The sequence below is a fragment of the Hyaena hyaena genome, unplaced genomic scaffold (genome assembly GCF_003009895.1).
Source record: "Hyaena hyaena isolate Hyena2069 unplaced genomic scaffold, ASM300989v1 scaffold_33, whole genome shotgun sequence".
In the NCBI taxonomy this organism is placed as follows: domain Eukaryota; kingdom Metazoa; phylum Chordata; class Mammalia; order Carnivora; family Hyaenidae; genus Hyaena; species Hyaena hyaena.
Genome location: NW_024080666.1, coordinates 2,638,555 through 2,652,350, shown reverse-complemented (window position 1 = coordinate 2,652,350; position 13,796 = coordinate 2,638,555). Strand labels below are relative to the sequence as shown.

At 51.8% G+C, this 13,796-nt stretch overlaps 1 protein-coding gene across 1 annotated transcript in view; it reads right to left on the bottom strand.

The window, feature by feature from the left end:
- Positions 1-13,796, bottom strand: part of ZBTB7C (zinc finger and BTB domain containing 7C) — a 296,924-nt gene that overhangs the window by 149,756 nt on the left and 133,372 nt on the right. The window contains exon 3 of the mRNA XM_039228812.1: positions 2,592-2,653. The gene's annotated coding sequence lies outside the window, so the exon portion shown is untranslated. The remainder of the gene's footprint in view (positions 1-2,591; positions 2,654-13,796) is intronic.

The window sequence follows — 13,796 nt, the reverse complement described above, 5'->3', positions numbered from 1 at the left end:
CTGCATCAGGCTCACTGAAACATTGAATTCTAAGCCGCACTATTGTCGCGGTGTCTAGGCTATCCTTGGAAAGTAACACAAAACCCTGGTGATGTTGGGTGGTGCCAGGAGAGGATCTAGGCAGCTTGGGGACAGAAGTGGGAAGGACGTTTTTCACAGTATGCCTTTTGGTACTTTTGAATTTAGTCACGGGACTGTATGACCTATTTAGAGTAAAACAACAGTTAAAAAAAGAAAAGCATGTACATGTTTCACTGAACACAGACTTTGATACTAATGATTGCTACTTTCATACCTAGACTCCTAAAATGCAAACTTACTACAGTGAACATGACTGCTGAGTCAGGTAAAAAACCACGTTTGGCTGTCTTCACAGTAGTGATGCTCACAGGCACGGGAGTAAGTGCGACCAATGCCCCCCCTCAGACCCCTGTTTCTTGCCAGGACACCCACTTCTCAGCTGCTTTCATCTGTGATGTTCTCCCCACCCTGGCCCTTGATCAAGGGCAAGCCTTGAAGGTTATACCAGCAGCACCATTCCCAGGAGTGGCCGGTGGCGACTGAGGAGTCACTTTAGGCCTGCCCCTTGCTGCCAAGCCAGACATTGGTGTCCTGAAATCCACGTGGGTCAAACCAAGAAAAGACTTGCCCTGGTATGTCCCCCCGCCCCGTGACAAGTATTCCCTGAAAGCTCTCCCTTGATACATTGCATGCACTTGAATCCCTGTCTCAAGCTCTGCTGCTTCAGTCTGAATCAGCCAAACCACAGCTTGCAATGGAACCTTCTTGTATCTTTCCAGCGGGTTGCCCCACGTAGTAGAAACACACGTGAGCCTACGTCTTTGAGGGCAGGACCATCACCACCTTCCTGCCTGGCCCAAAGATCACTAGTTGACACTGTGCATCCCCTGGAATCCAGCAGAGCAAAATGCCGACCAGTCAGAACAGAGGCCCACAGCCAGAGCCCTGTGGGACCACACAAATACTCTTCTTCTCCAAGGTGACTGAGCAGGAGCCGACTTGGCAGCCTGCCCCACAGTCAGATAACCAGTTACGTGCAGCGGCAAGTCAGCGTGAATGTCAGCTCTATCACCTATTAGCTAGAGAACTCAAGCCAAATATGTATTCCCAGCCTCAGTTTCCTTATCTGTAAAATGGCAATATCTACAGGGCCTCTGTGAAGCTCATACGAGGCAATATTGCCAAGCGGGCTGCAAACTGGCAGCATTATATAAATATTGGTTATTATTAGTGAGATTTAGAACATGCTAGCTTCCCCTGCTTGCTTGGAACACGTAATTAACCTTTGTCAAATAAATAAATCTGAGCTTGCTCTCATCTTGGGAAGTGTACCTAGAGCTTCCTATGTGAGAAGTAGTTCCGGAGAAAAGCAAATGGACATTGGGAGCACTGTCCTGGTGACAGTCCAGCTGGAGCTCAGGGCACCTCCTCATTGATCTCACGGGTCTCTGGTGGTGCTCAGCTGCAGCTCTCTGGAGAGGGCCCTCTCTCTCTCTCTCTCTCTCTCTCAGATCTGGGGAGGATCCCCAAAGTGAATTTCCTGTAATTGATCCAGTGTCTGTATTGATCTCAATCAATCTGGTGAAAAATCCATGCGGCCACTTTCACATGAGTCACAGACACGCTGGCAGAAACTTGATTTTATTTACATAAACGAGGAACACCTTATTCCATCCTGATTCTTCGCACATGGACCCTTCAGGAAGCCACTTCCAGCCCTTTACCACTGGGTCCCACCCAATGTCTTGGGTTTTCTCCCCTCCCCTTCAGGCAGTCTATGACCCCCTCAGGATGTCTATGAAATCCCCCCCAAAGGCCTCGGGGCGTTCCCATCCTGGCGCCTGTTCCTCCCCCCACACCCCGACCGGCCTCCCTCCTCCATCAGCGCAGCTCAAGTCCCTCTGTCCCCAGGAAGGGTGTCTGAACCATTCCCATCACCAGCACTCTGGTTGTGATGTGCATACCAGAGATGTGCATATTAAAGATGCCTGTTCATAAGGGTCTTTAATACTCTCACACGCAGGTTTCCTCTCCTCCCACATGGACTGAACGCACCTCCAAAGCGCTCCTCCTCTTGTTATTTCTCAGAGCCTACGGACGGCTCCAGGTGCCTGGCGATTAACAACATTCCCAGCTTGAGTACAGCATTGGGACGTATGACTGCTCTTAGCTTGACCCACTGTTAAATGGTCTATAGGAGAATGTACAGTTCTAACTAGGGTCAACCGAGCAGCAAATCCAGAATTGTACAAACTGTTTGTGGCTCCGGGGCGAAAAAATGCACACCTTCTTTCTTCCCCGGGAGTCTGGCTCTCCCCCCAAATACTACTCAACCACAAGGGAGTCACTCTTTCCCGAGCCAGTGGGAGGGCAGAGCCTGAGTTCCAACCATCTACCTCCCCCTGGAACCCTTACATTCCTGGGCCCAGCCCCACCCAGCCAGGCACACCTTCCAGAAGAACCAAAAGCCGATTCCATCGAGGTCATGACCCCTTCCCCAAGCAGGGAAACCGCCCGCTCCCAGGACCACTGTCAAACCACAGACCTAAGAAAGCAAAATCCATACTCACGGGCAGCGATGCCTTCGTCTTAGATTTCAGGCCAGCAGCTCCTCGGCAAACCTGCTCATTTCCTGCAAAGAGAAGAAAGGGATGGAGAAGCATATTAGCAGCTGCTCTGGTAGCCTTTGGCAGCTTCCTGGCCGACCTCGGCCTTCTGCACCTTCTCTCCTTCTTACTCCCAACAGCGAGCTCCCCGCCCTGGAACACCGCGTGCTAGCTGGGTGGGCGCCCCTGGCTCCCCGCACGCCGCCCTCCCCCTCCGCGGCGCCATGCCAGTCTCAGATTGACCACTGCCTCCAATTCCCTGAAGGCGCTGGGCTCCTTCCCACTCCGGAGTGAGGCCTTCTCTTCTGTAGCACGGAGTTGCCTAGCAACCCTGTGCGCCGGCTCGGAAGGCCCTCCTAAATTGGACCTCACAACACAGGGCATCTCCTTGTACAGCTGCCTGAATCTTAACAATCTGGCTCTGAATAATAACACAATGGTAATTGCATGCACGGGCCCCAAACTACATTTAAATAATGTTCAAGAGCTGACACAAACCAACAAAGGCCAGAAAATGCATTGCGGAGGTTGACCGCAGGGCCAGGCGGGACGCTCGGTGTGGGAGGGAGTTGACACCAAAGACTTGAGTTAATGACAATGCCAACCTGAACTGTGAATTCTCCTGCCTCTCTGCCTGAGTGTGTCACCACTTTAATGTGCTTTAAGTGAGTTTGGGATCCGTAGAGGCAATTAATGCCCAGAGATAGTGATGCTTCAAGACAGGATGCCCTTTAGTGCATCAGCAGCACATGCGGGTTTTTGGAGGGAGATGGGGAGCGGAGGATGTAGGACAAGGAGGGAGAACCGCGCATGAGTGATGTCCCTTGGCTTTTACGATCGTGGCTAAATATGTTTCAGAAGATGGAAGAGAGAGAGTACCAAGCGAGAGCACAAAGCACTTGCTACCTGAGTGAGGGGCAAATTCAGCACGACTGATGTGTTTCGGGATATGAAGTGAAGGCAAAGAGGGCTTGAAGCTAATGGGCAGGCTGAAGCAGCTTAGCATGCTGTGGGGACAGCTGTGTGTGCCAGAGCCCAGCCTTCAGTCTGTGTCCCTGGAGGAGTGTGTCAAAGAGCCCTGCTCAAGGCACAAGAGCCTTTGCACGGTGGGAGAAGGCAGCGGTAGCAGCGAGGGCCCGCAGACCAGCCTCAATCATTTGGATGCCGAAGCACTTATTCTATAAAGCTCAAAATCCCCCTGCGAGGGACTGAAACAGATATTTGCATGCCCACTTGCATCATAGCGTGATTCACAACAGGCAAGAGATGGAAGCAACCCAAGTGTCAGTGGACAGACGAATGGATAAGTAAAACGTGGTCTATGCATCTGGTGGAATATTATTCAGCCATAAAAAGGAAGGCAATTTTGGCAGGTCCTACAACATGGATGAACCTTGAGGCCATTATGCTGAGTAAAATATGGCAGTCACAAAAAGACAAACACTGGGGGCGCTTGGGTGGCTCAGTCAGCTAAGCTTCTGACTCTGGCTCAGTTCATGGTCCTGTGGTTTGTGAGTTCAAGACCCGCACAGGGCTCTGCACTGGTGGTGTGGAGCCTGCTTGGGATTCTCTCTCTGTTCCTCTCTCTCTCTCTCTCTCTCTCTCTGCCCTTACCCCACTTGCGTGCGTGCTCTCTCTTTCTCTCTCCCAAAATAAATAAACTTAAAAAAAAAAAAGACAAATACTGTATGATTCCACTTACATTGATATCACAGAGACAGAAAGTGGAATGGAGATCACTAAGAGCTGTGGGGAGGGAGGACGGGGAGTCAGTGTTTAGTGGGGACAGAGTCTCCGTTTGGGAAGATGAAGCCATTCTAGAGATGGATGCTGGTGACAGCCGCATGGCAACATGAATACAGTTAATGCCCCTAAACTGTACACTTAAAAATGGTCAGCATGGTAAATTTGGTGATATATTACTTTCATCACAACTTTTAGAACCCCTCCCCCCCCCGCAAGAGTAGTGCAGCCCACACAATGTATAAGACCTCTGTCCACCTTCCTCTGAGAAGTCCAAAGTGGCCTGTGTCATTCATGAGCTCAGACAGGGAGACCATTACCAGGACTCAGGGACCAACTGGACAGTGTGACTCCGGGCCAGGGAACCCCGTGGCTTGTTACGTGTGGTGTTGGTGCAGCCCGGTGTCAGGCGGAGGTTGCTGAGCATTGAGGAGCTGGATTATCTTACATCCACCTCCTGAGGTCCAAACACCATCACCCTCCAGAACGTGGCCTCCTTCCACCCAACGGGTCCCAGCCATCGCGCCCCAGCCTGCTTCCTCCTCCAGGTGCAGAGGCTGGGATGACACGCTCACTGTTACCCTTTGCTGCCTCTCAGCTCCCTGCCTAGAAAGCTCTTCCTGTGCTGTCCACCTGACCTGCTCCGACTCTTTCTAGGGGGCCCACAGCAAGCTCTGCCTCCTTCATGGAGCCTTCCAGATGCTCCCCATTATGCTTTCTCTGAATGCCGCAGCCCACAGTTGAGCAATTGCTTAGCTGGGTACTATCTTGCTCTCACGTCTGGAAGATGGGGTTTGTCGCTAACTTTCTTTTGTCTGCCACAGCCCCTAACTGAGAGCTGAGCACACCACAAACCATTCCCTCAAGGCTCTCGAAGGGACAGCTGCCCTGCTTCCCGTCCTAGGGAATCTGATCACATCCACCCCCGCTGCCCAGGGTGGAAAGCACGTCTGCGGGTTGCCAAGCCCTGGGGCTGCGTCTTCCGGGCAGGCATGCAGATGCCTTCAGTCATTTAGAGGTGTAACTCGATGTGTGCAATGAAATATTGAGCATTTACAGCTTTTATTAATTTGCAAAGGTCATTAGAGCTAACAGCTTCTCCAAGTGGAAGTGAATAACGAGCGTGCATCATTTATTTTTTCAGCGTCCTGAGTTTTTTATTGGAATGTGCTCTTTTAAAACCTCAAAACACAGTGTGACAAGTAAGAAAGGAGTTGGGGGAATGCAGGCTTGGGAGGCACAGGGGGCCCATGGAGCTCTGGGTGAGCCTCTGCCTTTCTCTGAGGCTGCGTCTTCTCATCTGCAAAAGGAAGGCGGGATCACTAAGCTCCCTCTGGCTTAAAATAAGCTACCATGATGATACGAGGTAAGCATGCGAAGTTAGCAACTTGCCAAGCTACCCATTACCCCCGCCCTCTGGCCCTAGCCCTCCTACCAGCTGTCAGACACTACCGCACCTCTATGCAACAGGTGCAAGTCTGTGCCCCAGCAGCCAGGAGAAGGGACTGAATGATTTCAGGGCCCTTCCCAGACCCTGACCTGGAGGCTCTCAAATCCAACAATCTGGCTGCCTCTCTCTCATTAGATCATTAAGGAACACTCTGAACCAACGACTTGAGTCTCCAGGAATGGCTGGAAATGGGCCAAAGGGCCACATCCAGGCTCCATCTCCCCAGCCCTTGGCTCCGTGATGGGTTGGCATGGTCTGTCAAGGGCCAGACCTCTGCAGGCAAATGCTCTTGGTTCTCTCCAAGGTGGGAAGGGAGCAGCACTCAAGAAGCAGAGTGGTCAGTTTCCAGCCTGCTGTCACAGGGAGAAATGGTTGGCCCCTGACCAGACCGTGCAGTCCCATATCCCTCCCTTTCTCCAAGTCCCCTCTTCTCTCTGCCCCAAGTTCTGACGGACACCAGAAGGTGGGAGGCCCACAGCTGCCCACGGTCCCACCGCCAGATCACTCATGGCTTTTAGTAGCAATAAGACCAGGTAGAGTCACAACTGTGTGACTCACAACCTAATACTAATATTAACATTAGCGTTGGTACTAGTTAATATTAACTAATATTTGCGTGATGCTTTCCAATTAAAAGAGTACTTTCCCACTCGCTTGGCAGGCAGGTAGGAGAGGTTCCATTCATGTATTAAGCACCTGCTGTATCCCAGGGTCTTTGGCTACCTGTTGGGGACGCAGACATGAAACGGTATGTTTCCTGCATGCAAACTCCCTCCAGGATGGTTGAAAGCAGGGAAGATGGAGGCACAGAGAGGCTGAGTGAGTCATTTTCTCAGAGGCATTCTTCTAGCAAGTTCTAGCAGTGTTCAAACCAAGTCCTTGGACTAGAGGCCTTTCCCACTGTTCCCTCATTGCCTGTGAGTTTAGTACACATTTAGCCTGTACAACACCTTCCAGAAGGGACCAGCCAGAGGACAGCATGGTTTAGGGACAGGGAGAGTTTATGCCCAGAGTGAACCAATGTCTGGGGATGTCAGGCCACATTGGCCCTGGACACCCCAGAGGGGGTACAGGTCAGGGGCTACTGCAGACATGGCCTTGACCTCTCATGGCCTTTCTGCTCATTGATGAAGACCCTTCCTCTCATCAGAAGGGCTGCAGAGATGCTGCCTTGAGAGCTGATGCAAATTTAAGATGTTTGTTTGTTTGTTTGTTTGTTTGTTTGTTTTTTAGCCTGCCCTCATCCTTGTCTTCTAGGCTGCCACAGCACTTACAATCAGCATGTGACATCCACGGGTTATTATTGTTCTTCTATTGGCTTTTCATAAATGATGTCTTGTGCTTGGAAAAGCCCTATAAATCCCTCAATTTACAGCCAGGGTACCCACGCCCTAAGAGGGCAAATAACTCACCCTAAGTCATGTGAGAGATAAGGCGAGAACCAGATCCCGGGTCCCCAGGGTACCAGCCTGGGGCCTGCATATGCTCACCCTAAATGGTGGGAAGGTAGGTTCCCACCAAGGCTGTGTCTGGCTTGCTCTGAGCCCCCAGCGCAGCCCTTCAGCAAGCACATGTGGCTGGGATGAGGGCTCTTTGATGCTGGATAGCGGCCAGCACAGAGCCCCCTCTCCGCCCCCCGACAAGGACACTGAAGTGATCAACTCTGCCTCCTCGCCTTGAGTGGTGAACCTCATAGGGAGGGCAGGGGCCATGAGAGGTGCCCTGGGGGACAGCAAGGTCACAGTCTCTGCCGCAGGGCCTGTAGCTCTCAGGAGGCCATAACGCATTGTGGTTTGGAGCCAGACAGACCCTGCTGTGTCACCCCGGGCAAGTGACTTAACTACTCTCTGCCTCAGATTTTCCCCGGCAGAATGGGCAGAATCATGGCCTCCATTTCCTCCCTCACAGGGTTGAGGGAAGAATGAAATGAGAAAATGGAGGGAAAATGTGGCGCAGGGCCTGGCATTTGTGTTTTCTCTGGTGAGGTGAGTGAGATCAGCTTTTCTCTGGAAGGTCAGCTCCGTGAAGAGGGAGACGATCTGAAAAGGCTACACACTGGATGATGCCAGCTTTATGGCATTCTGGCAAAGGCAAAGCCCAGAGACAGGAAAAAGATCAGTGGTTACTGGGGGAAAGAAAACAGACGAACAGGTGAATCCCAGAGGATGTTTAGGGCAGTGAAACTACTCCGTATGATCCTGCGGCGGTAGGTATGTGTCTCTGTACATTTGCAACAACCATAAAACTGTACAACACGGAATCAACTCCAATGTAAACTGTGGACTTCAGTTCATAATGATGCATTAATCCCAGCTTATCAATTGCAACAAATATACACATTCATGCAAGATGTTAGCAAAGGAGACCCTGGAGTGGGGGAGGAGGAAGGAAAAGGGGCAGATGGGAACTCCCTGTGATTTCAGCTCAATTTTTCTCTAAGTAGCAAACCACTCTAAAAAATCAAGTCTATCGAATTTTTTTAAAAAAGATCAACCACGCCAACAGACAGCACTCAGGGCCAGTCAGCACACAGGCCATCACAGAGCTGCCACTGGGCATCTGGGCCCCATGAGGGGGACTTGGAGCTGGAGCAGGAGACTAGCACGGTCCTTTCAATGTGAAGTTCAACTGGGTCCTGTGTCCAGGGAAAACGGAAAGCCAGGTGGGGATGCTAGCAGGCTAGAGCCCCTCAGCCACCAGGACGTCTCTGGCTACTGGGCAGTGACTCAGCCTGAATGTACCCTTCCCGAGCACACACCCTGTGCTTGCCTCGCCCTCCCTGCCTTCCAGAGGGGGATCACAAGGAGACTCAGCCTCGTGCCCACACGCCAGACTCCTCCCAGCCTTTTCCTGCACCCTCCACCCCTAACACCAATATAGTAGGTGCCTGACAAACATTTACTGAAATAAACAGCGATTATCTGTGTGCCTCTCGCTTTCCCCATCAAAGATAAGAATCTGGCTGTAAGCCTCCCTAACTCCCAGGCAAAGTATTCGCTGAACAGAGTCAAGAGAGGAATTCGGGCAAAAGTAACACACCCACAGGGGACATACCGTGTTTGATCATGGGGCCACTGTCCACGGTCTTGACAGCATTTCTCTGAGGGGCCTCCCCCAGCACCGGCTGGGCTGCTCAGCCCGGAGCCCCCATCTAGCAGGATGCATGAGCCCCTGCTCCACCCGGGAAGACCAAGAGGCCAGAGTACGTGGAGTCACCTCCAAGAGCCTGAGGGGGGCATCAGGGAGGCTGAAGCAGAACGAAGGCCCTCAGCCCAGGGGCTGGATGTGGGGGTGCCCCCGGAAGCGTATTTAGAACAGGAACGGAGGTGCAGTCCATCTCACCTCGCACAGCAGGGCACCAAGCAATTTGGTCTGGCCTGATTCTGAGAAAGGAGGGGAGTACGTGTGCTTGTGCGTGGCTGGGAACAGAATCTGCTAAGGCAACCGAATCCTCCTTGAGTCATTGCTTTGGGGGTGATGGCCCCTTCGAAGTCCACATTTCTGTGACCTTGGCCTAGAATCTTAAAATAACCCTGAGAAGGAGGGAGGGCTAAGCCCAGAGCAAGGCCAACAGTGGGGCCTGGCCTGGGGGAGCAGCAGAGGGGAGGAGAGCCTGTCCAAGGATCAAAGGCCCAATCTCCCTGGTCAGGCCGCCCGGCCCAGGCCTGGCCGTTCAGTCACGCATATTTTATTTTTTCTGGCTTCAGGGAAGTATTCCTGGAGCTGGGCAAATCTGAGCCAGACCTGCCAGTGGGAAACAGCCTAGAGCAGCTGAGAGAGGGCCGTGGCTGCCCACATCCGCCCCCTGGCCCCCAGCAGCCCCCTGCCCGATGGCTCGGGGAGGAAGGGGGAGGGTGTCCACCGAGGCGGTTCTTCCCACTGCTCTCTAGCTGGGGAAGTAGGAGAGGCTACTTCTCAGTCACAACATGGGCAGGCAAGGAATATGCACTTTTATAATCGCAAATAACAGTTCACGTTGAGGCTGGCAGAGGGCAAGTATTGGAGGGAGAATCAGAGGGCGCGGTCAGGCTGAGAGCAAAGTGATACTAGACAGGTGATGGCGGCATTCAGAGGTCCAGACAGCAGATTGGGAAGGTGGGCCTGTTCTGTCTTCAGCGACCACAGCTTCCACTTGACGGCGTATACTTCTGGGGGTCCTGCCCCTGGCCCTCCTGGTTCCCTAAGTCTTGTTACTCCCCCTCCTCCCTCTAGCTAAACTTGCTTTCCAGAAAGTTCCATCTCCACCTGGGATCCATTGTGATGGAACACTTAATGCCAGCTTTTCTTTCTCTCAGAGAAAAGGCATTTCCAGCCTCCTCTTGGGTAGAAAAGTTGTATCCCTCGGGAAAGGGATTTATTTCACTTTTAGTTTTTGAACTCCACCGTTTGCTCTGAATCACACTGGCGACCAGCGCGTGACACACAATAACCAAGAACGCACATGTGAACGGTGTACTGGGTGTGTGGAAAGAGGACCTGGGGCCCTTATAGCAGGAGGCAGACTCCAAAACTATCCCCACTACCTCCTGCCCCTCATCGCCCTGGGCTACACCCACCATAGAGCATGGGTAGGGAATCCATATGTTTTACTGCCCCAACAGGGACCCTTTGGAGAGTGAAATGGGACACCATTAGTCACCTAGGGACAGCAGGCATTAAGTGGCTGTCCTAAGTCAACCTGCATGTCACCCAACCTTTGAGGCTTGGGAAAACCTAGTCAGAGCTTTTCTCTGGAACCTCCTTGGCATCACTTAGGAAAGAAGTCTGCCTCCACCACCCAGTTTCCCCTCTTAAGAGGAGGCATCAGAAATGATCCTGGGAGAGGCCACCAGGCATTATCAGCACCCAGCGGAAGCACCGCATGTATCCCTGTGAAACATAAGCACTCCTGTCTGGCCCTGGCGGCCCTCAGGGCTCCCCGCTCAGATCCTCGCAGACCTCACCTCGTGCAAGAATTCTGCCCAGATGCTCCATTTCCCTCAGCACTGTGTGAGTGTGGGGGAAGGGGTGGAAAGAGAGAGAAGGAGAGAGCGAGAGCGCACAAATGACAAAGGAAATGGCATACAGTTTTCACAATGGATGAGTCTAGGGTATAAGGCTGTCCAAGTTCCTCAGGAAGGGGACCATCTCCCCACCAGCTCACTGGCCCTGGGGACAAGTACTGCCGTGAATCATTCATCTCTGGACCCTCCTGTCCCTCCCCTCTCCTCCCTACCCAGGGCCCTGATTACAGAGAGTCTCTGATTTAAAGTTGCTGGAAGGAACCGAGTTGAACTGAACTCCTGCAATTGGCCTCTCAGTGCAAGGGACCCCGGGCTCTAGGAGGGGCCCTGTAGTCCCTCAGGGCTTCACTGACTGTCTTACATCAGATTCTAAGTCATCATCTTTAAGGCAAATACTCCTGAATCTCCATGACCATTGTAGGATGGTTCATGTTGGCATTTTTGCAATCCTGCAGGGTGGTGGTTGTTGGGTGGGAGCGTCTGAAATAAAATCCAGAAAGAGGCTCAAGAAGAACTCTATTTTCATAGCTGGAGGGCGGAGGAGAGGTGGGGTATGTATGGCCAATGAACCTGAGCCTCCACGTAGCAGCTAAAATTCCCCCATATCTTAGAAAGATAATAAAGGAGTCAAGACTAAGCACAGGAGGACGGTGTACTCAGTAAGGTTAGGGAGGTAATCAGGAAAGGCTTCCTGGAGGCAACATACAGTAAGCAGAGGCTTGAAGGATTTGGGAGATATCGACAGTAGGGACAGAAGGCAGTCTAGAAACGGCTATGGTGGGGTGCCTGGGTGGCTCAGTCAGTTAAGGGTCCGACTTAGGCTCAGGTCATGATCTCACAGTTCATGGGTTCGAGCCCCGTGTCTGGCTCTGTGCTGACAGCTGGCTCAGAGCCTGGAGCCTGCTTCAGACTCTATATCTCCCTCTTTCTTTGCCTCTCCCCTGTTCACGCTGTCTCTCTCTTTCTCTCTCAGAAAGAAATAAAACATTAAAAAAAATTTTTTTAAACAGCTATGGAATTGCCCTGTCCCACTCTGATAGCTGTGGGAGCGGGCGGGGATGGGGGGGAGGCGGGCGGGGCCGGGGTGGAGGTGGGGAGAATGTAGAGAGCACAGGCTGGACTGAAGTTTTTCGCTTAGGCCCCCAGGGAAACATCTGGGAGGGAGCAGAGGGACTGGCCTGGGCTGAAGCCATCCCCAACTTCTTCCTGGCTATTCCAATTCTGCCAGCTCTGAGGGGAACCCAGCCAACTCAGCATCTGTGGCCCCAAATGTAAGCTCACCCTGCATACCTCTCATTCAGAGGGGAGGGAGCTGGTTTCCAGGGGCTGAAGCCCAGGGAAAACATGCTCTGAGCTGTGCCGATTGGTCAACTCATCGAAACCTTTTAACATCTAATGCATGCTTGGACCTTTGTTCACCAAACTTAGGATGTAAAGCCAAGGCCTCTTCTTTAACCTCGCATCTCCTCAATAGGATTGATCCTATCGTCCTTTTTTTTTTTTTTTTTTTTTTAATAGATCACACTCCTGCAGCATTGCCCACACTTTTTAAGTACAGCTTTTCTTTAGTGGAATGGGAAATTAAACAAACTTGCAAAATCATCTGAGTGCAAAAGTCTCCCTCGATTTGATGAATATTTCCCTAAACTTTCATAGCTGTTTCACCCACACCTAACTCAACCACATTTTGGAAAAACTGCTAGTCTTGCTAAGTCTTTCCAAAGCTTTAACTTCGTTTTCATTGGAAAGAACCTTTTTTTTCCTTCCTTTTTTTTTTTTTTTGCTATGGAATTTAATTGGTTTGTATAATACTTAATTAAATTGCATAATTACAACAGCAAGTTCCAGTGGCATAAACAGGTTTGGGCGCTAAGCCAGCTGCCTCCAGGAAAGCATTTGGCTCAGCTGGTGGGTGCCGACGCGGTGGACATTTGGGACAGCCGGCTTCCTGCCTTACCCTGGTGCCCCCCAGCTGTGGGCATCAGTCAGAGAGGATGGAGAGACAGCCCATGACTTTGGCACGATGGGTGACTGCCATCGTGTAGATAGCATCTCGTGCTCCCCTTATCAGGATCCCGGTGAAGGTTAATCCTCCAGGGCCTAAGGACTGTGAGACACGGGTCCTGCTCCCACCTTGGTCCTCACCTGATGCTGTTTCCTCCCACCTTCTCCCCTCCCCGCGCCTTGCTGAGTGAGCCCCACCCCTCCGGATGCTCGTCCCCCTCTTCCCCTCCCACAGGCAGGGCGCTCTCTGGCCTCAGCTGTCTAAGAAGGATTTGGCAAACTAACTTTACAGCTTTAGTGACAGGTAGGTAATAGCCAAGTGCAGCGCCCTCCCAGAGGCTATGGGAGTTTCTTACACTGAGATGGGTTCCTGATAAAGTAATCTCAGGCATCTGCAGTAGGTTGGCTGGGGAGAGAGGTTTGGGGTCAGGGGAATGTCTAGGAGTCCTCCCTCAATCACACAGTCTTCCTGAGCCTGAGCTTTTTGACCCCATCCAACAGAGTCACAACAGTGCACGCATTCCCTGAGAAGCTGGGGCTGTGGACTTCCCTCTGCCTTTTATTTTTCATGTTCCCAAATCCCTTACACAGCAGGGGATGCCATCCCCCTTTTAACCTTTATCAAAGTCATTTTCTCTGTCAAAGGCAATCTTCCCTATTTCATGGATCACATAGAGCAAAAGTTCATGTTTAACTTAAATGCCATCAAACCAACCAACCAACCAACCAACCAATCAATCTTAAGTGTTCACAGGCACCTACAACTCCTAAGAAGAAACACTCGCCAGAGGAAGACATTTGTAGTGGACATTGCTCCTTTGAGCCATTCACCATTCTCTGCCCCTTGCTCTTGGTAAGAGAACTCCCAATTCCTCCCAAATTTTCCCCTGCTTCCCCCATAGGCAGTGTACTTCAAGGGTGGTCATGGGTGGCTTAGCCCACGGGCTTAGCTCAGCTCCTTGGTTGTGG